Raw genomic sequence first — 23290 nt, 5'->3', positions numbered from 1 at the left:
GATTTGCATTTATTTATTTCTTATAGAATGGTCTGCTTTTATTTATTTGGATTACATTTTTATTTCACTTCATCTTTATATTCACTTATGATTTAAGAATAGTTTCTGATGATGTTTCTTGTGTTGAAATTGTGTGCAGTTCCATGTTACACTGGTTTAAATTGATAGAAAAGATCAATATCAAATGTTCTATTACAAATTATGACTTGACAAACGATATCATTTCATTTTCTGTGACATAGCTAAATGACATTGTTCTATTGAGTGTTCCGGGTCTTCTTCACCAGTCATATATGTTCATGTTTTTTTGTCATCAAGATAAAGGTAATACACAAACCTTTGAAACATGAAACAGTTTTTTTTTTCTTCCTACACATAACAACACTTGATATGCAGCAGTTCAAACGTGAGGGTTTGCCTGAAAGCTTTTTTTGCGTGGTCTCGCTGCAGTCTGCAAATAGATATGTGATATGTATGGACATTTCTTTGTGCATTCAAAAAACTATAATTGGACCTCACAAAGAATTTGGGTGCTGTTTTTTAATCATCAAATTACAATGTCTGTCTGTATTTTTTCATATGTGGATTAAAGACTGCCTAAAGTATCTGTTCAAATCACAAAGATATACCGAATCAGTCTTTTATGCTCTCGTAATAAACTCGTGAGGATGAGCGGTTGAGATAATGGATGGCTGGATAAATAAAAGACTTGGGCACTTTATGTTGATTTCGATGTTTTATTGTGGAAAAATCAGTGATATTTTCAAAAATGTTTTCAGAATGGTGAATTATGCATAATAGAAAGCAATACCTCATTACAAGCTGCTCAGAAAAATATGCAAAGCAGCTGTGGATGTTTTTTCACACACATCCACTCAACATACTGTGGATTTGTCTTGAACAAGAGAAGGAATTTCTTTATTTAACGTTCATAGCTATTTTATGACACATTTTCCACCGGTTTTGTTTTATCATTACATTTCATGTTTTCTAATCTAGACAAAGCATTTGGAAATCGTTTGATTTCATTTGACCGCTTTATAATACAGTGGTACCTACAGTTGAGCCTTTTCCACACTTTGAAGAAAAAATTTGAAAACAACGCTCAGCCAAATCAAACTTGTCAATGTTTGAAAGGAAGCAGGGGAACATTTCTGACGACCGACTTTTCCAACAATTGCTGTCAATAAGAACTGAGAGTCTCCTGTGGATTTTCTTTGTGTGGAAGCTCTGAAAGGGTTGGCTTTGCATTACAAGTCACTGCTGGGTGACTTTATAAAAAGTCAACATGTGAATTCCGGGATTCACAATATTGTGAAAGTATTATGCGTAATATAGTAAGAAAACGAACCAAAACCTTCTCAAAATAGAAAAAGCATTTCAGCAAACAGTCCAGCATATCCAGTTTTGAGGTCCATGTTTGTCCTCACTCGTACAGCAAGACAGTTGGCCACACTTCTTATTTGTGGCAAGTACGTTTCATATGGTAATTGGAGCAAAAAAAGTTTGAGAACCACTGAGACTCACATTTAGTTTCACATCAGCCGTGACAAATGAAATCCCCTCGGCTGCAGGTGTCACAAATGCAGAACAAGATCAACCATTCAGGCAACGAATGAAAGATCACTTTGTGTGAGAAGCTTTTTTTTTCTTTTATGTCAGAGGAAACTCCACGTTACTTTACTTTCACTTGATCTAATTGTGAGAAGAAAGTGCACAGCTTACTATATTCAACTACTGTGTTTTTGTTTTTTTTTCTTCCTCGGGTGATGTACATGTGAAGGAAATAGAAATTTGATTGCCTCAGCAAAAGCAAAGCACTTAAGCTGCGAGATGCCAAAAAAAAATGGAAAATCTGTTTGGCGTGTGCATCAAACGACACGCGTATGAATGTCTTTTTTTGTCGAGTTCGGGTTATTTGGCCTGGCCTTGGAGACATTTGTTTGTGAGCGCATGCTTTTGTGAGGCGATGCATCGCTGAAGGGTCTCGGACTTGCTTCTGCACTTTTCCCGGCATAAGTGACTCCTCGTTCCCAGAAAAGCAGTGCACTAATGCATTCTCGGTCTGTCTTTCTTCCTCCCTCCATTCCTCCCCGCTCTATCGGTCACACACTGACACCATGTGCACGCATCTCATCACCGAATGACACTGTGAATACACCTCATCAACAAATGAGTCACTCCATCCACTACTCTGCTATTATGATGATTTCTCCCTTCTGTGTATTACATCATGCAGAGGGGCTAGGCACAGTTACATGTGCCGCCATAAACACTGTTGAAAGTGCTCTACTTTGAACTGTGTCAGGTTTATTAGTCAACGTGACAGAAAAAAAATATATAGATAGCGTCTACTACTACAACGTACTCTTTAGTTTGGATTTAAAGGGCAAATTTGTTCCGTGCAGCCCAATTAGTCCAAACACAGTATTTTGATTCATGTTTCATTGATGGAATATGAATTAAACAAGCAAAATACACCTGTTTTTATTCATCTCAGGGAGCAGCCATTTTGCAACTTGCTGCCAACTGAAAATGACATCAGTTGCCAGCTCTCGGGTTACAACTAATCACGGCTCAGATTCACAAAACTGATGATGGCTAAAAGTGGGTGAGTTTTGCTGCTTAACTCATCTTCCACAAACGCAGTATTAGTCAGATTGCTGTGTATAAGCGAGTAGGGGAACATATAACATAATAGAAAATGTTGGTGGTGACGTCTCCAAGTGCTGATACTTGAGTAAATGAAAAAAAAAAAAAAAACTGACTTACTTTAATAAAAGTATGACAAAGACTGGAATGTACTTAATTAATCAAGTAAAATTAATTGTTTATTAATCACAGTGTGGTTGAGATTGAAAACATGCAGCTGACGTCAGAGGAATTGTCCAAAAACATTGCACAGTACATCGTTTGATGAGCATATCCGCAAAAAAATGAAATTCAAACTGGCTCTCGATTAAGTATACGCAGAAGACGACTAAGTAGATGATGATTGTTTTTGCTGAATATTTAGGCAGGAAATTGTGATGATATATCGCACTCTCACCAAATCCCACTTGTGAGAGCAAAGATCTGAAAATGTAAAAATATTCCCCCAAAAATATCATAATAAATATAAATACTAACAGAACATAATAATAATAATAATAATAATAATAACAATAACAAAGCAGTTGATTAAGATCATATTAAAGTCATATTCAAAATACAACAGAAATGACATTTTTAACACCTTATTTTTAGTTCCCCTTCATAAATCCCCAAACACTTTTGACATGGTCCGCTTCTTTTTTATGGTGTGTTGTCTATAAAGTAATGAGCTTATTTTGACCAAGTAAGGAGTAGAAAGCTTTAATATTTATTGTCAAATGCTGGGAGTAAAAGTAAAAATTCTACCTGAAGATATATGGACAATTTACTCAAGTATAATTTCACCCACTGTTCATTGTTTAGTTTGTTCGGATTTAAGTGGAATGTGTTTAGCCAAAACAGGAATGTGGTTGCATGCTGGCACTGAGGGCTAACTTTAGAAGCCCTGCTCCACAAAAGTGTGTCACATTTTTCAGTGCGCTTCCTCACCATGTCCCTGGGGTTAAAGGTAAAGAGTGAAGAGCGCTTTTTCACTGTCCCATTGATTTCAATACGCCATTTTAGGACAAGCTTAAGGAAGATCTGCAAGTGGCTCTGCACACTCAAAGCCATTACATCAATTGCAAACCTTCCTCAATGACAGATGGTTGCACTCTAATCAATAGGAGTGTTCATGTAGCATAATCGCAGAATTTCACGTCAGCGAGAGCGAGTGTGTTACTCGAAGCACGGCAATATTACATACACCGGCGGAAAATTGGTCCCCCGTGCTTTAATCACTGTCTGCAGTTCAAATCATTGACTTTGCAAAGTATTACATTGTGTACTGTTATATTGTGTTCAACGGCGGTGATGTATTGAAAGGATGCCTGATGTGGCGAGATTAATTGCATTTCACTGGCGAGGTTCTTATATTAATACAAAGCAAAAGAGAAAATTGAATTACTGTACGGGTTGTAAGCGCTACAACGATGCTTAACACAGCAGAACATTGTCTTGGTATAATTTATTGGGTGCTTAATTGTTATTATGTACTTTAGTGCCAAATGATAGTCAAGGTGTAATTCTGCTGTGTGAAAAGGAGACTTTCCTTAGGCTACTTTTCTTGTTTGAGCTCACTTTACGTTGTTCAAATGAAGCATCTCGGAGTTGCTGCAAGCTTGTCGTGTTAATGCTATCATCCCACATTGTGTGGGGAGGAGGGCAGATTCATCTGTATTCCCTCAATGTGTCTGTGCGAAAATCAATAAATGCAAGCACAGCTCCTCGCTTCTGACGCCTGTCCCTGTCTTTGCAGGTTGGACTAATAGAAAAATAATAATTAAATCCGAATCACCAGATTAATTTGTTTTCCATCAGTCTCAGGAGAGATTTTTTTTTTTTCTTGTTTCTTTAGCGCTCATTATACTTTCTAATCAACACACACACACACACACACACACACACACAAAAAACTCCTCAACAGACATGCGGTCTCCCTTCCCCCCCTTCTCTTCCCTGTGGTGCTCTTTCTCGCATTGCAGTCATTGTGCTGGCACTTATTATGTTACAAATGACTGAGGTACGGCAGCCATTCTCAGTGTGTATGCAAAGAGGGCCCACCCTTCTTCGCGGCTAGTGCCTTCTCCTAATGACGATGCTCAGAGTGCCCCCCCCCCCTCCTTAAAAAAAAAAGACACACACATGCACGCGCGCACACACACATGCACGCACTCTCCTCATTCTGCCCACTCTGCTCTTCCCACCCCCACACGCTCTCCATAATGAAGATTCTCCAATGCAATTAAAAAATCCTTGCTTCTCCCCGCTACTGTATGACAAACACTGTCATTCCTCACGGCCTGTCAGCACTGCGACGAGAGTAGATGGAGAAATACAGCAGGGGGGCCAGAGGCTACACAGGCAGATGGCGAGGATTTTGTTTGAAGAACTGCAGCCACCTCCAACCCCCCATCTCAACAGGTAATGGAAAAAAGGAGCATAGTGAGAGAAATCAATGACCTCCGAAGATGGAGAACATGCGTAGAAGGGTCATTCTACAATCAGAGGAAAATTCCATTCAAATAATGCAGGCGGAAAATGCAGATACATGCACTTGTTGTGTAAAAAAAAAAAAATGGATGTGTAGGTATTGTAACAGTGATTCATAAATATGATCTAAAATACCAAATCCTCTTATGTAGCCCCCCCCATAGCTTTTTTCCCCTCTTGTCCCTCCCTCATTATAACCAAGCTAAATATTACATATAAAAGAGAAAATACTTTTCTTGAAATGAGCTTTTTGGTATTTTAGTTGAAATGTCTTCCCTGTCATTGTTAAAACATTTTATCTTATAAAAGACATATTTTAAGTAACCCTAAACTTGTCTAAATCCTCTTAGGTATTAAAAACATTATAACCATCAAGAAGAAGAGGAAAATAGTGGCTACGTAACTCAGGAGGAATGACATCATCAAGCTAATTGCTTTGAACATGAGATGACCTGAGGTAATTCCTCTCTTCTACTTTCTATATATGTTTCAAGATTTTCAGCCATAACCCGAGTGTCACACAAATCAGTGCAACCATGAAAAAGACATGAATGCACATTTGCATAAAAACAGCGAGTGTTCTTTGAGCAACAACTCGCTGGCATTGATTTACAACCCTGTTACTGTAGAATAATACAAAAATGAAATGAGGATTCATAAGAATTGTAACTTTATTTAATTGTAATGAATTTATTCAGAAATATGTTTTCGACATATGTTTTTCAAGCGGCTGAATATCTGTCATGAGGTTGTTCCAAACATAGCAGAAATATACGACATGACATAAAATACCTCATAAAAAGTGTTGAAAGCCAAGCTAGACACAAATAGTAAAACATGTGATGGTTTACATAGAATTATGAAACAAAAAAAATCTGATTGTCAAAAACATTGGTGCCTAAACAGTCCTCCATCATGTCAAATGCTTATAACAAGAGACCGAAGTTGTCTGGGACCATCCTCCAAGTCAAAGAGTCACCATTGTCCACCAACTTTCTCAGTGCTTCATAAGTAACCCCTCAACCTACTCTTGAAGATTTGCATGCGGTAGGTTCGAAGAAAAGGGTGAACAAAATTCTGTTAGACGGACTGGCACCAGCTCTCCCAGCTCTTTCCTTTTGGTCAGGGCTATGGAACAATGCACACCAAGATTGCCATTAACCTCTTAAAACAGTGCTTCTCAAACTTTTACCTTAGGTACCATTTCACAAAATACTTGGGTCTCTAAGTACCACGAACAAGTTTTACTCCTAAAATGTACACATATAGCTTTTGTCCTTTTTTTTTTAATCATTTTTTACAATCCAGTTTTATCAAACTGCACTATTGTTAATGACTCTGTATTTTATACATCTGTATCTAATGTTTGTGCTAAATGTTGAGAGTGGTACCTTGACCTAGGAGAGCAGAGCCTCAGTAAAGGAGTTTTTCATATGCCTCAAGATGCGATTTGTGACGCCTGTGAGATACAAGACGCACATGCGCAGAAAGTTAACCATCTTGGATGGCTAACGATGGCAATTAGACTAGTCACACAAGCAAAATGCGTCGGTGGTAACTGCAAACACGCAAACGGCGTCGGTGTGCCTTCATCATTTATGGCACACATTTGTAATATCGGCAATATTATGTATTTGAGCGATCCAAGACAGCTGACCCTCAGCGCACCACAAATCACGCAGTGGTCACAGTTTGCGTCTTGACAGCCTCTACTCAAGTAACTCCAACATCTAAATTTAATCACAAAAATAATTCCCTAGTTTAAAAGGGGCCACACATGTTGACATTGGCAGAGAGGAAGAAAAGGCATCAAACATTAAGGGTCATTTTCATTTTTTATGAAGCGTTAACACGAATGTGCCTGTAAAGCAACACTCCATGGAGCTTCTAACAATAATTAGAGTTGATTTATGGGGTGTCTACAAAATAAAAGTGAGCAGTTTGTTAATTGTGTGAAATACTAGTTAAAAATAGATGCAGCCCAGCAATGATGTGACACGGAGCGATGCGCCAGTTGTTTCACCCGTCCTCATCGGGGTGGGGCATTTCAGAGCAGTTGCCACCTCCATCTGCAAAAAAAAAAAAAAAAAAATCCCCCATCGCCCCACCCCCTTGTTGTTTTCCAGTTGAATGAAATAATCTTCCCCCGTCTGGAAACCCAGTCTGGGTCAGAGGGCCTGTGCTCAGCCTGTTGCTTATTGTGTGTTCAGAAGAGGAGGTAAAGAATACAATTAGGCACAGATGGCTGTCTTTGCCAGGCAATGTATTGATCTCACCCAGAGGAAGATCTGTCCTGTTTCTGTTTTTTTTTGTTCTGACAAATGCCGTCTCATGTTGCGCCCGTTTGCAACTGACTTGTATTTGTTTGATCAAGTATCACCCGCTCAAAGCTCACCAACTGGTCAGCTAGTGAGACTGTTTGCACATTTTGCTTTCGTCCCCCACTTCAAATTGCAGCAAAATGGCTGTAGGCATCAAAAAGACAGTCTAGTAAATGCTGAGGTAGTAATTAACAGGAAAAATGAATTGTTAATATTTTGAAAACTGATCAATTATTAGGATGTATACCGTTTTCATCAATTTCATTCATTGTCGAGTCCCAGGGCACACATCGATAAACAAATATTCACACTCACAATCACACAATTTGGAGCGGTCAATCGGTCTACCATGCATGTTTTTAGAACGTGGGAAGAAACAGGAGTACCCGGAGAAAACCGAGGAAGATGCATTCAATAAAACTTTATACTTTACGTCCTGAAATAAAAAAAAGATTGCATACATGAAATAAACTGTTTCAATACACAGAAATATATTGAGTCTGACTTTTCATGATTGAGTCCTTTTGTGGTATGAGGCATGGACCATAAAAATGTGGCATACTTAAGTGGGGGGGAAAAACCCCCCAAAACAAAAGCCAAGAAGGAAAAGTAGGATCTGTATACTTTTCTTCAATATAAACATTCAAAACAAATTTAAGTCTTGACATTTTACTCACTATATATTTTAATCTGATGTACTCCATAAAATATAGATTTCATATTTCAAAAAATGACTATGCACATGAAATAAACATTTTTGCAGTTACTTCAGTGTTAGCGTCTGCTCATGCGCCTTTTGAATGATTTTGTTTGCTATTTGTATTTGATTGTTTCTTCTTTTCACTAAAGGCCTGAAAATGGATCAGCAATTTTTTTTTCCATTTCGCTCGAACGGCAGTGTATAAAAAGCTTGCTCATTACCTGCTCACAATCACAAAGTACATATAAAGAAATAAAATAACCCAACAGTTTGGACCTCAGCAACTCTTAAGTAAATGTACCATTGTCCTTCTTTGTGTTTCCCCAATTTTTGGAGTACGCAGGAGCCACCTTAGAAGCACTTGCCTCAGTCTTGCTTATTATAGGGGCTGATACGGACCACAATATTGGAATTCCGCGAATAATTGATGCAAGCCTAAAAGTAATTAGCGTCGGGGATATTAATAGTTCAAACCATAAATATACCACAAACTATGCTCCTAAAATATGTAGGAAGCTGCTCAAAGCATTCCATATGTTTACAAACTTACTGTAGCTATTATTTTTCCATTAAAAATTGAATTGTGTTTTTTCTATGAATAGCTGATAGATTCTGACCTCTAAAAGTCAGTCATAGGTGAAAATATTCATTATAAATCCTAAATACTATGTGGGGGCACACTGTATGATAAAGAAAGTTTACACATTGAAGATGCACATTTTTGTCCTTTGCACTGCAGGCTTGAAAACTTTTTTTTTTGTGGGGGTTATCGTTTTTCAGCATTAAAATTAACACAATCAATAAGATGTGAAGTCAAAATGCATCAACCAGTGACATAATCCTTTTTTTTTTTCTCCATCAAACTTTTCAGAATGGGGTTGAATGCGGACAGACTGTGAGGGAGGAGCACTTTAATGAAACAGAGATTTCTCTTCAAAAATGTCACCATGCTTAAAAAAAAAAAAAGTTTTGGAGGGAGTTCCTTGGACTTGGGAACATGTATGGGCTCGTTTTTTTTTTTACCTTTCGAATGACCATTTTCATATAACCCTTTACATTGGGCGATTGAAACATTAAGATCTAATTTTCAGCATTAAAATGGATGCAAATAAGCATGTAATGTGACATAAAATGAATAATATTGTCTCCGCATGGTCAAAATGCATGACTACCTTTCTAACTTGACTTTCTCGATTTGAGGGATGTCGACATAAAGTAAGACGCATCCTTTTTTGGATGGCCGTTACGTACATGGAACGTCTTTAATGTCATGTCGCATTTCAAAGTAATAACGGTCAACGACTGCATTCTTGTTGGTTGCCGAGGGGCCGCTGCACAAATAAGAACTTTTTTCCCCCCTCTTTGTGTGGCAGTAGAGAGCCGACGACGTCAGGTTCCTTGAAGTGGAGCCTGAATAAACCTTGAGAAGACTCTCCTTCAATCTGCTTACACACACACACACACACGCACGCACGCACGCACACACACCGCGAGACTCAATTACTGCCCAATTCCCCTTCTTTATCATTCGTCATCGACCTCTTTCATAACCAAAAGCGACCCACAGAGGTGGAAAAAAGAAGCTAAACACACGAGCAAACCGGAGCGTTATTTGAGCCTTTTAATCCACGTTGGAAATAAGTAAAGTGCAAAGTAAAACAAGGTAAGTGTTTTGTTTTATTTCTCTGTGACTGACTGACTGACTGACTGACGCCGCGTTTTCGTTCTCATCACATTCAACTGGAATCGCTGCTTTTGTACCTTCGCTGTTTGTGGGTTTACATTACTTAAAAGCTGTAAATGAGTTAAAAATCGAAGAAGTTTTTTTAAACCCAAGTGTTCTTCTGCACTCTTCGCGATCATCTGATAGTCGGATAGATGGGTCTTTTGTGTTGCCTTGCTTGTTTCTCTTCTCACGCATCGCCTCACTCAACTCATTTGGCTTCTATTTGGTCCCAACGCGTTTATTTATGAACATATTCAACTTTATGGTGGCTTTGTGGTGTTTTGGGCTTTTAATCAATGTGCGCTGCTTTCGTGGATGTTTTTGTAACGCTGATTGAAAAGGGACACCGTGGTCCACTTTAACGACGACAAAACAAACTAACCGCAAATGTAACATATTCCCCCAAGGTTGCTTTCGATTTAGTCCTCAAGATTTGATTCTCTCTCATCCACTTCTCCACCATCGTTAGTAGTGCCCCCCCGGTTTCGTTGTTTGGTTGGTCAAGACACCAGCGCAGGGGGGGAGACGAGCAGCCATCGAGATCGCTTTCTCAAACCGTGAAGCTGAAAATGTATCCCTTGAGTGCGTGTATATTCCCAATGTTGTCCGTTTCTCTGCCCCCCCTGCCAAAAACAACAAGCCCTTCGCCATCTTGGCTATCTTTAATGTGTCCCCTCCAATCCACACAAACAACACTTCTCACCTTCACACGCTTCCACGTTGTGCTCCAGCTAAGTTTTACAACAAAAGTTTTGGACTAAAAACAAAACAAAACCACATAACCCAAAACGCTGGTGTGGATGACGAAAGAACAGACGACGGGGGTTTGACTAGTTTGTCTTTGACGTTTATGGTGGCAAATGTAATGAGCGGTTGAGTTAGCCGTTGAGTGGACAAGACGTCGGTGCTCATAAAAGGCGATATAGCTCGTCATTTTCGAAGGGCAGGTGGATATAAAAAGAGTTAAGGCCACAGCTTCTCCTTTCACACAAATATCCTTCTATTACTTAGTTAAAATGTGATTTCAAGTAGAACCGAGACGTAGAGCTTTTGTTTATCTCTTGAATGAAGCAAACGGAACCCGAGAGAGGGGAGCAAGGGAAACAAGGATGTTAATTACGCCGAATCTTATTAAAGGGAGAATTGTCTGTGTCAATTCTGTCCAAATAGCACGAATTAATCTGAAATGAAATGCCTTTTAATTATTGTAAGCTTGTTAACATAAAAGTACATTGATTGGGGCGAAGACAGTATCTCTTGTCTGGTCTGTTGTAATCCATGCTCAGCGATACTTAAAAAAAAAAAAAAAAGAGAGGCTCCATTAATCGTCATAGCCGTCCCTCTTTCTTTTAGTCTACTTATTGTTGCACACATTTTGAAATAGTGGAGTTAAATTTGAGCTTGCGTCTTATGTCCAGAGAGACAGCAATTACCTTTAATCTCTTATTTTAGCTACTCCATGTTGTTGCACACGTTGAGTCAGTGGAGCTAAACTTGAGCTCAATGTCCAAAGGGGACAGGAAAGGAGAAACCAAACAAGCAAATGCTTTGAAATGGAAAATGTGATCATTTCACCTCCCACCTCTTTTGTTTGGCCGTTTATTGCTGCAAAGCCGGTGTGCCGAGAAGCAGATGTTTAACCAAACATGAAGGCGCAGAGCCCCCTGTCCTTATGGGGATGGTGCTCTCCCTCCTCACGCTGCTGATGCATCGACATGACAGCTGCTTGATTTCATGGAGCTGCTTAGAAGCCATTAGTGATATCACTGGCTTGAAAAAAATCGGCAATGTATCTCAGGTTTTCAAATTGTCATATGTCGCTCTCACTTTTTGTTCACAATGTGCTGCAGCTGAATTTACAGTACAAGCAGACATTTAGCTGGAAGTACGTTGACATGACTGGATGTGGATGCCATTGTGTTTGCTACAAAATCTGCAAATTGTACTTGTATATTGATATTAGAATGACATCATACAATCAAAGTTATTGGTCCATGAATTCTGTCATGCTGGTACTTGCCACTTCCACTATGGCTGCAAATTTGACATGTGATTCAATGCTCAAGGCGAAATGAATGCATAGATATTGTCTATAGTAATAATTGCCAGTGGACATAAAGGGTGTTGCAAAGAACAGTATAAGAACATCAAAGATATGCAAGCAAGTAGTCAGTTGGGCAATAATAATAATTGCTCCCCATCCCTTTAAAACTGAGGTTTGGTGAAGGGGCTTCTTCCTTTAAGTGGGCGTGACTTAATGAGTGACATCCGCAACACTGACTCCACCTCCGAAGCTGATTACCACTCCTTAGTTCTGTTAGGATCCACTCCATGCTTCTTGTGAGTGTTTTCATTTTGTATTTTTATGGTCGACTGTTTGGCCTGTTCAATAAATAGATGAAAGTGCACTAATGACTTTTTTTCCACTACTTGAGAAGCCAGCCACTTGCTGGTTGGATAAATTCTGTCTCGCAAAGCAAAAAATAAACCCAGGTATAACTCGTAACTTGAAAATCTCGCAGGATGCGCCACTTTTACGTCAAGGTAGCACTGTACTAACATTTTGTGCTTTTCCACATTTTTAAGAGCAGGCAGGAGTCAAAAGTGGAAAAAGGTTAACTAATCTGTCAGGAGTTGTTTGCTTTGTTGCTTTGAAATAAAAGCACCCAATGCTACCTCAAGCAAACTCAAAATAGGTTTAATACGCAGTCATTCTCTTGTATTAATAGGAAGTGTTGTTTTAGAAGCGATAAAGGACGAACTCCGCTCAACACGAACACTGAGGAATTAAGGATAGACATAGTTAAGCCCTATTTGCATGTCTACCAAAGTCACAGCAAATGGTTGCTATTGACTAAGCTGATTAGGTGAAATTAGGTTCACGAGCTCTGTGTCTTGGGGTGCTGAATCTGACAGAACTTGGACAGCTTTGGAGAATACACAATCCCGAGTGCACACAAAGCTTGTATGCACTATAATCCTTTATTACTAAATATCTATTGGGAGACATGCGACCCGAGCTTTGCATGTTCAAGAATATAGAGATTGTTTCATCAATCGGTTTTTGTCTCAAAATCAAATTTGTTTCTGATTTAGTCCCTGACTGTCACAATGTTGTAAGCTTTGCAGCGATGATTTACTTTGATGCCATTTCAATTCAGCCGAAAAACGGAGTTTAACAACAAAGGAGATTTGACAGATTCATTTGAATAGCTGTTTTGTTACTGTATTAGTGCAAATATGTTTTGCTTTAAGATTGCGCTGCAATGTTTTCTCAACATCGTTTTTGAACTGAACTGTCATGTGATGTCAGCGTATCACACAAGCTCCTCGGTAGACTGCCAAATATTGTCAGCCTTTGTATGATACACCTTTTTGCATCGCAACATTAACGCTGCAAACTCTTTCTTGTGCTTTTTGCAACATTTTTTTTTGTATTGATGAACACAGAAGACTGCCTACCAGTTTACTTAAAGCTGACATGATTATTGAGCTTTTAAACCCGTACATTTATATCAGGGGTGTCCAAAATTAGATTCACAGACCAATTTTGGCATCATATACCTTGAAAGTGTTACATGTTTATGCATGACCATGCAACATAACTCAATTTACTCCTACATGTAAAATCCACCAATGGAATGTTGAAACGCCAATAATCCATTCTAACCCATATGAAGACTTTTGCACTGCATTGTAAAATAGAATTATAAAAAGAGTAAGCAAGAATGTAAAGCAAATAGTTGTTTTTATTTAGTGCTGATTCCTGCTTGGGCTTGCCGTCAAGTGTGTTATTAGGTTAACAATTTAATATTTTTGTTTGACTGTCCCGTTAGTGGCTCGACATGCATCGGCGTCTGTAGTGCTTCTTCTTTTTACACCACCTGCCATATCTTACGATTTTTATGTTACAAAGACAAAAAGTGTAAATAAATCCTGAGTTTTGGTTGCTCAAGTCAAGCTACGGCTGTAATTAACAAACTTTTAATCTCCTCATTATTGCTCTAACATTGGGTGCTGCTGCTTTTACAAGACCGTTGAAGAGTAGTAGATGATTAGTGTTATGTGATTAGTGTGAAAATAACAAGGGAGTTATAGCATTTTTAGAAATGCAAGAAAAACAATGTCAACTGCACGTGTGACTGTTTTTCATGCAATGATTTTTGGGTTAGTCAAAGACTGTTTTCTGCTCCTTGCCAAGGTTCGATTAATGAATTGTCTCATTAAAGACCTTCAAATAAACACTTTTTTTAAAGAACAATCATCTTGGTGCAGAAGTCGTGTGAAATGTGGCGGCGAATTTGTTCTAGTGGGATTCAGGGCCACTAGCAACGCCTACGCCAAACTCCTGGAAAAAAATTCTCTTATTATCTCAAGCTTAAATGTCGGTCGTAATTTTTTTAATCATAATATATGATCATTATGTTATCATAACATTATTGTAAGGCATATCTTTACACATTTCGTTAGATTGGATTTCACATGGTTACATTTTTCAGGTGGACAAAGTATGGATATTCCTAAACAGAACTACTGCATTAAAATGACTAAAGCCAAACTTGTAATTGCCTGTAAATTCTTAAAATGACAGCAGAGCTCTTTAAAAATTGGCACGCGCTATTGACAAGGACATTCCTCTTGCTTGTACATACTTGGCTGAAACGAAGCAAAACGTTGGGCTACATTTAAATAAAAAAACGTATTCTCTTTTGTATCCGTCCATAACAATAAAAGCATAATACCGGTCAACAAAAAGTTTCAAAATGATCACTACTTGGGCCTACCATGCTACATTTACTGTTGGTCATGGTTGGTAGTCTTTGTGTTGTGAAAAGCTTGAGAAACAGTTTGACCAGAGTGTGCAGTATGTGTCTTCTATTACCAGCTAACTTAAATCTTTCCATGCTGTACTCGTAAGACTTTTCTATTTAGACAATGATTAATCGGAGGCACAATTGATAATGACCATCTGGGAGCTCTGTCAAATCTGTGCACGCCAGTGCTGATACAGAGCTGTGAAATCTCGAGACCATACCGAGTTCTTTTCTGTATTGAGCAAACATTCGTACAAGTCACAACTCCTGCCCATTTTTTTTTCTCAACAACCTTTTACATAGATCGCGCACACCCAGAAAACAATAATTGCTAATGAAATATACCAAGCAGTGGGAACTTTAACAGATGTGCAGTAGGAGACATTAATCCTATACAGACTAATGGCCCTTTGAGAGGTAGATGCATTTTAGCGAAAGCTCTCGACATCTAATTGATAATGCCTTTTATTGTTACAAATTCAGTTGGGGATTCTCGGTATTGGCCTCAAACTGATTAGCGCTGTTTTACGGGCCCATGCAGCCAGCTTATTTATTGATACGACTGATCCGTATTTACATGACCTCGCAGGTTAATGTCCTGTCAGTTGGAAAGTTGGTTCACTTTTAGATGAGTCACCTAACCTTACGTTGCCTTGTTGGTTTAGTCCAGCAAGTCCTGATTATCATCAGGTTGCACAAATAACTCTTAAAACAACAACAACAACAACACCAGGTGACAACTACTGTTAAATGTGAGTAGCTACTGCGACTTCAATGAGTAATGCATCCGCTTTTTAAAAAGCCAATGGACCCGGGGGCATGTTTGCTTTTGCAGAAACAAGTGAACAAATTGAACAGTTCATTAAGACTGAGCCGATCAAGCCCCATGTTGGTTTTCTTTGTATAATGTGCAGTTTACACACGGTGGCTTAATGACCAAACAATAGCCGGCATAACGTATAAAATGGGTCAACCCCCGTGTTGACTTTCAGGGGACAGAAGACGGCGGACAAATTTGGAAGGGAATGGTGATAAGCTGCTTCTTTCTTTCCCCTGGGTCTTTATTTATCATTCAATGTGAGAATTTCCTTGATGAAAGTCAAGGTTGTTTGTGCACGCTCTGCCTCGTTTGGATCCCCTTTTTTCACCAGGAAGGCAAAAGGTTGAACCCTCCCCCCCCTTCCTCTAAAGCAGATGCCTTGTGAAATTCACGGCGAGTTTTATTTATTTTAATGAAGTCTCCAAAGGTCTTGGGGTGTTTTTTTTTTTGTCCTTCAGAGCTGTTTTTCTTTGTTTTGTACATTAGCGAGGAAGTGAAAACCTAGATGCACCACCTCCAATATTTTTTGCTCTGTGAGCAGAAAGCATCAATTTAATGTGCTCTCTATAAAAAGAAAGTGTCAGGAAAAAGCGTGACATTGGGAAACTTGCTCATCCTGTTGAAAAAGATTCACATAAGTGTTGCTTCAGTGAGACAATCACAGAGTTTTCATTTTTGTTTCAGTAGGAACTTCATTATGAAAATGCCAACATGGTTGGGAAACCTGCCATTTTCTTTTGATGTTTACAACACCTCAACACTCTCCATCTGCAGCGGGGGGGCCTGTCTGTATAGTTTTGAACCAAATTCCCCCCACACTGACTGCGCTTTGATGGGGAAAGGGATTCTGGGAATGGGAAAAATCAGAAGAGGGCTTTGGATGAGGGAATGGGAATGGTATTAGTTTCTCTGTTGGGGTGCCTCCTGGGTCAGATGATGGTACCATAGCGGAGCTTGTTGCAGGCTTGCACGCTTACACAAATGCATACGACAGCCTCCCTTTTATTGATCTTCAGCATTTAAAATCTGGTCACTGCTGCCACAAAAGCTTTTCTTTTAGCTGTGCTGGCAAAGCCTGCTCCAGGCTGAGCCAGAATGTTAAATATTTTAACTCCCACACAATGCCATGAGAAATGACAAGGGTAGAGGGAAAAAAAACAAACAAACAGGAAATCAGTTTGAAGCTGTGCAATAATAGCTTGATGTGTATTTGTACCAAAGCATGTTTTATGGAAGCGATGGTTGTGCAAAATCATCAGCTGTACATATGCAGCATCCTTCACATTTGAAAATCATAGGAAATTGATCTGAAAAAATAAGCCATAAAAGGAAAGTAGGTGTCAGTTTGAATCATACTTATGACCTACACAGGCCTACCCTGTTAGCAACGCAGGCTGAACTCCTTGCAAGCAGTGACTGACTGGATTAGTCATTACTGGCCCTAGCCTGGGACAAGCTGCTGTTTTTAGTGTTTTAAGGTTACAAAAGGGGACTCGTGTTAAGAGAAGTGACTCAACTATGTCTAATCCACAGAAGCTCCATCACACGAAGTGATAAGCTGAGTACATCAGTCACTGCCATCTCCACGTTTGAGCACCATTTGTTTCTCGTAGCATGGTCTCGCTGTACGAAACCCCAATGTCGAACTTTTATTGTGGAAATGATTTGTGCGTCTCAGGTGATGACGAAGAAACCATGCCTGCCATTAGTGCTGTTTGCATTTCAGCATAATATGACTGGAAAAGGTCACAGCCCAATGCATTGTTAGTGACAGCCCAACACTGCGGAGAACATTATTATGGTGCATTATGATTTAAAAAAGACCACAAGGAAGACAAACCACAAGCGTTTCCGCATGGAGCTGATCCTGCTACCGCTGTTGTTTTGCTAAAAGAGCCCAGCCCGCCTCCGCTCGCTTGTGGCATTGTCCCCCCCCCCCCTCCTCCTCTTTTCTATCTGTCCCTCGCTTGTGCTCTCGCCTCCTGAACGATGACACTGAGAGACAGCTGTAACGTGAGACGCGTCTCGATCCTGGCAGGGGCTTGGAAAACCGAGGTGGAAGAAGGGAGGGAGAGGCCTTTATCTGAGACTGGGGCCACTGACCTCCCTCATTCCCCTTCTCCTCCTTTCTCTGTCTTTTGCGTCTGGTCACATATCCTATCCTCCCCCACCAACTGAAGCTTAGGACTCCACTCTGAAAAAGTGGAACGTGAGGAGGACATATGGGGGGGGGGCGGTATACGTGTCGTCTTTATTACGTGTAACATTGAAATCATTTCTCAGCATCTCATCTTTTTGATAACATTCAACATGTGCTGAATAGAACACGAATGGATGAATGTATGTTTTTTTTTCACGGTCACTGACTTAGTCAACGCAACACGCAGATGGAAACAGTGACACATCCCCCCCAAACTCCAGGCGACGGTTGCTAAATCCTCAGCGAGAGCTCCCGTGTGTAATCCAAACATTTAGAGCTAATTTAGGCATGCAGGCAGCAGCAGCATCCTTTAGGAAACAACAGCTCCCTTCACTCTCTGTGCTCTTCCTCCCTCCATCCACCAAGACTTGTGTTTATGAGCGAATGTCTTCTTGTAGCTGGAGGGAAATGAAAGCACTCAATCACTCACCTGTCAAAGTACTTCAGAATCCATCCTACGCGTCCACACGCACGCACACGGTCACAGATGTGCATGCGCACTTAACCCTGAGGGTTTGACAGGACTGGCCCTTTATTGACTCCCTTGATCAAGGAGACAGTAGATCCATTTAATAGAAGCTCACGTGCACGTATGCGCACACATAACACACATGCATGCTGAAATAAACGTGGATCTTCCCAGCACTTGTGTAACCTTTATTTCTCATGCCACAGAGCTTGTTGTTACGCAAACCCACTGGTGAGTTGGGTGTTATTTGGATTGGGAGGACAAGTACTTAGCTGTCAGTTTGCCTTCATTGGGAAATTGGTTGACAGTTTTCCTGTATGTATTTTCTGAATATTCGCTTCCGTTCACATCCTAGATTTTTTTCAACCGTGGTTTCAGCAGACCATAAGAAAATCAGACAAACACTTGGAAAAATGTGTTACGGTCCGCTGAAATCAAGGTTGAACTCTTTGGCCATCTTTACTTAAGGCTTCAGCTGCAACTGGAAACCTTAGTCATGGTGAAAGAAATCATGAACAGTTCTAGATCATTTCTGAAAAGCAAAGCATGACAGGAAAAGCACATTGGGAGCACTTTAAATCACTCATCCAACAACTTTGTTACTAATATAGGTTTTTACATTTGAAATATTTACGATATTACTTTCATGTGTACCGTCTCTCAAATATCGTACGCGTTGATGTTCTGTCTTTCATTCTTTTATTTCTAACATTGTCACGCTCGCTTGGTATGGAGCTGTTCAACGATGGTTACGCTCTGCTTTTAATCGGTTCTAGCCAGACCTATGTGACGACTCGGTAGCTTAGCAATCAATATGTCTCTACTGTCTTTACTTACTACTCACCCTCCTTCAGTGCTTACAGAAATCAAGCTTTTTTTTTCTCCCATCGAGGTGTTGATTAGCCATTTATGCTAGTCGATATTGGATGCAAAGCCGTGTTAACTTTCCAATCACAACTGGTAGATTAGCGAAGGCTCCGCAAAATAGCTCGTAACAAACAATCTCACACTGGAAAACGACAAGGTGTGATGGGTGCATAATGACTTAAACGTACTTTTTCTTCCCCCCAAGGAGGTCTTTCTTCACTTTCTCTTGCTGGTCTTACATTAATGTCATTTCTGTCACATTGAGCAGGGCACTAAGAGAGACACAAATATGTAATTATTGCATTACCGTGATTGGCTTGTAGGGTCTAAATCTGTCAACTTCTCTTGAATAAGTCATCCCTTATATTGAATATCCCGTTTATGGCCCACAAGCCAAGTATAATGCAATAGGTTTCAACAATTGAAAAATATGCTTTTTTTTTTTTTTTACTTGGCTACTGTAAATGTCGTATCGACTTCAAAGAAATCGCTCCAATAAACAACCATTTGATATGTATCTTGATATAGTTTACACCCGTATCATTTAAATCAAAATCGTTTTTCCAGTTCAAATCGTTTTTTTTTGTTACATCTCTAATGTACCTCTCTGTGAAAGCATTATCAACCATTTAAAGGCAAATATATTCAATACAGGGTCATATTGTGGTGGCTGGTTTGTTTGGAAGCTTCATGTCTTTCAAATCCTTTTTAAAACCCAAATGTTCCATCATTCACAACGTATAGTCTTGCCAGCGTCCTCTTTTGGATTTATTCTGTCGGCCCTGGCCTCTTTTGGGTCACGTTTCAGTCTGAGTGTTTTGGAAGAGCATTGAGTGTTTGGGAGAGGGAGAGAGATGTGACAGCTGTGTTGGTCATGGCTACTGTGACCTTCACACGTCATGTTGATGGATCATAAAATTTGTAACGATACACTGAAGCTGTTGTGTAGGCCCGCACAAGCCTGACGATCTGTTCGCATAACTGGTGCCATCATTGGTCCAAAGCAAATGGGTGGACGGTCACCAAGTAGGACAGCTTGAGTGCATATGAATGACTTTTGTCTCGTATGGAGAAGCACATTTGTGCAACGGGCTCCCTGCCACAAAACGAGAGGAGTGATGACGGCAGCACAAAAACATGCATGTGTACACAGCCAAGAACACACAATACACACATATGCACACGCCTGGCATCTCTTATACATTCTATCTCCCACAAATGGATTGCAGAATTGTTCAGAGCCTTTTTGCCTGTCCCAGAGCGCTTTGCTCCGAGCGCCGGCTCCCCGGAGACGCCACTTGCTCCATCTAGTCAAGGAAGAAACCATTTAGTGGAATGAAAAAAGGCACACATATTGGAAGGCATACAAAGGGGGACTGCTGGGGAAGATTTGACTAGCATGTAGACAAACGTTTCCCACACAGGATCTTTTTTTTTTATTGCTCTACCAGCTCCTTAGTTCCCCCCCCCCCCCGACTTTCTCACATCGAAAAGTACTGGCGCACATATTCCATTTTGTCAGCTTTCAGCCGCAGATCATGTAACGATAAAAGATGCTGCCCCGCAGTTAAACACTGCCAGTAAATCACAAGGCAAAGAAAGCTGGGAGAAGCACTTATTTTCAAGCAGCATAAGAGACCACACCGAGGGGGAAGGGGTTGAGACAGATAGGGCCAAGACACCAAGAGAGCGAGCGAGGGAGGAAGAGAGAGCTTCTTTGTGCACTGTGTACTGACTGTGTGTGATGAAGAGATGAATCACTGCTATTTAGGGATTGGTTTCCTGCAACTGATTGTGTGACGACTGTGCGGCAGACAAGACTGTCAAGACTTGCCTGTTTTGTTCTGGGGGCTTCAGGAAAATGTCTGCGGCCAAGTTTTGCTGGCTCGCTCCCACGGGGGAGCAACAACTGACAAAACACTTCTCGAGTGTCTACTGCTCCTTTGCTAACAAAGCATCAAATATTCAAAAGACAGGGATTTTAGGCCAATCTCAGTTATGGCTCTTGTTTTGTTAGCATAAATAACAACACACACTTGTTTTGTTTGCATACATAACAACAGATAACTAGCAAAGAGCCTTCAAGTAACTTTTCCGCTTTTTCTGCCAGCCTTTTAACAAGCAAAGCTAGAAATGCAGTTTTGATTCTGCGATCGGCGCTATTAGAATAATGATAATTGGTTTCGTACTTGGAGTATTTCTCTCCGTATTCTTGTTGTCTGACTTTTCAGAAACATGATGACATTATTCACCCGAGTTAATCAAAAGGTGAACATCGTTTGCTTCTGTGATAACATGCTGAATCGGAGCTATTGTTCAATTATGCATGGTATAATTGTCCAATTATATCATGGTAAACACTCTCGTGATTAGTCGAGATTTTAATACATTATTTAGAAATGAATGGTTAGTGTACTAATGAGCTAGAAATGTCAGAAATGTGCTTGAATGCTCAAGATACATTAGTCAAGTTCAAATTGATCTCGTTCTTGTCCTACAATGCTGCAGTGGTGGGCCGTCAGGGCCTGCAAGGCCTTCTCTGCTGGCCTAAAAATATCTGAATCACAGATTGACGGGAATTATATTTTATCAATGAATACGTATTAAATCATTCCAACTGGTCTGCCACCTTCCTTTCATTGCTCGCCCCCTGGTTGCACTGCTTCCAGACGTGTATTTTCATGTTTAAGGATTTAACCAATCACATTTCTTATATGACCACACCATTGCTTTGTCGACACAATCAGCAGAACGTGATTGTAGTCTTGTCAAGAAATTGTTCTCGTTTTCAGCGCCGCTAAGACGAGCTTGGATTAAGTCTCCGGGTTGACCAATGATGGTGTTTTAATGCTGACACAAACAGGTAAATATTGTACGGCAAAATGAGGTTAACAGACAAACGGCCTTATTTTCACAGAAGATGGCAGGCCGCAGCGCCTTCCTTATCCAGAGTGATCATTTTTTCTGTGCTGAGCCCCGATGAGCAGAAATCCTTTAATCATCCATTAATAGGTTTTTATGAAAAGACAGGAGATGGATTCAGTCTACCTGGCGCTCTGTTATCATTATGGCTGCGACCAGTTATCAAAGTGTGTTCGTGTGCGTCTGTAGTCTGTGCATGTTTGTCTGTCTGAGTGATTACTATCAACACCAGCAGTCCAGTTCATTACGTACGATATGACAAACCTGTCAGTTTCTGTAGATAACCCGGAAAGGCAACTTTCATCTTGCAACAAATACCATTGACAGGAATTGTGAAAGCACCACCTTAAGCTTTCAGTGTGCTCAAGCTGTGAAAGGCATGTTATTTTAAAATGGAACTGGACTAGATGTTTTGTGTGATGAAGGTTTCTGTTTGATCTGAAGCTGCTGACCAGATGGATATGTTTGTTGTCAGCAGAAACCTTGTTGGTTGCTCACACGCTCACGCTCTTGACACCGTCTGTGTCTGCTAACTTGACTGCAAGCGCAAAATGTTTCCGCACAGTTTTGTACCAGACTGCCTACGTTTTTTTTTTATCCTCAAAGAAAATGGAACATAAGCTATAAGATATAAAAGCGGGCACAGTCTGTGTTGTGTGTGTGTGTGTGTGTGTGTAGCGTCATATGTGCAGCAGAGCGGCATCTGTTGTGTTGAGCTGCTTAGTTTAGGCACAGGAGGGCCTTCCAGACAATGCATGAGAGATGGGCGTGAGAACACTGGGAGGGCTTGGTTCTCTACAAGAACTGTCTTGTGTTTGGGGAAAATATCCTTACACTCAAAGCTCCAGCGCCTAGATCCGATTCGAACAAACTGGTTTTGCAAGAAGTGTCTCAGAGGAAGAGAGAGGAACACACATTGTGTGTTTGTGTACACATATCTTGTGTGCAGCCACAGCTGTGTTAAAACCATCACCACTTTTCCCTTTTTGTTGCCTGCGCACACCATGAATACAAATTTACACAAAGCTGTAACTTTGATGTGTACGTACTTTTAGGGGCCTCATCCCCATCTTGAAATCCAATAGGGAAAGCATCCACATTTAAAAAGCATTCGTTTCATTTGTGGCATAAATCAAAGGCATGAGTTAAAGACGTGTTATACCGGTGACTCAGCTTGCTGTTTTACTCGCAGCCTCAGCCGTATTGTGTTTCTTTTCTCCCCAGGTGTTACAGCAGTTATGACAAAGAGCTGAAGACACCTCAAACAGTGAGTATGTTCTTCTCTGTCTGGAATGTATGTAAGGGGATGTGGGACTTTTTCCCAAAA

General features: G+C 40.2%; 1 protein-coding gene across 6 annotated transcripts in view; it reads left to right on the top strand.

Moving 5' to 3' along the window:
* Positions 1 to 9508: 9508 nt before the first annotated feature.
* The window catches only part of baz2ba (bromodomain adjacent to zinc finger domain, 2Ba), a 77506-nt gene continuing 63724 nt past the window's right edge, over positions 9509 to 23290 (top strand). For 5 of the 6 annotated variants that reach the window (XM_085908076.1, XM_085908073.1, XM_085908077.1 and 2 more), the window contains exons 1-2: positions 9510 to 9808; positions 23188 to 23230. The gene's annotated coding sequence lies outside the window, so the exon portion shown is untranslated. Of the gene's footprint in view, positions 9809 to 23187; positions 23231 to 23290 lie in introns of all 6 variants that reach the window. The other variant, XM_085908074.1, reaches the window with a different exon arrangement.

This window comes from Syngnathus leptorhynchus, chromosome 3 (assembly GCF_054491065.1).
Source record: "Syngnathus leptorhynchus isolate UIUO chromosome 3, UIUO_Slep, whole genome shotgun sequence".
Classification (NCBI taxonomy): Eukaryota; Metazoa; Chordata; class Actinopteri; order Syngnathiformes; family Syngnathidae; genus Syngnathus; species Syngnathus leptorhynchus.
Note: the sequence above shows the minus strand (reverse complement) of the source record. Positions and strands in the feature narration are given on the sequence as shown.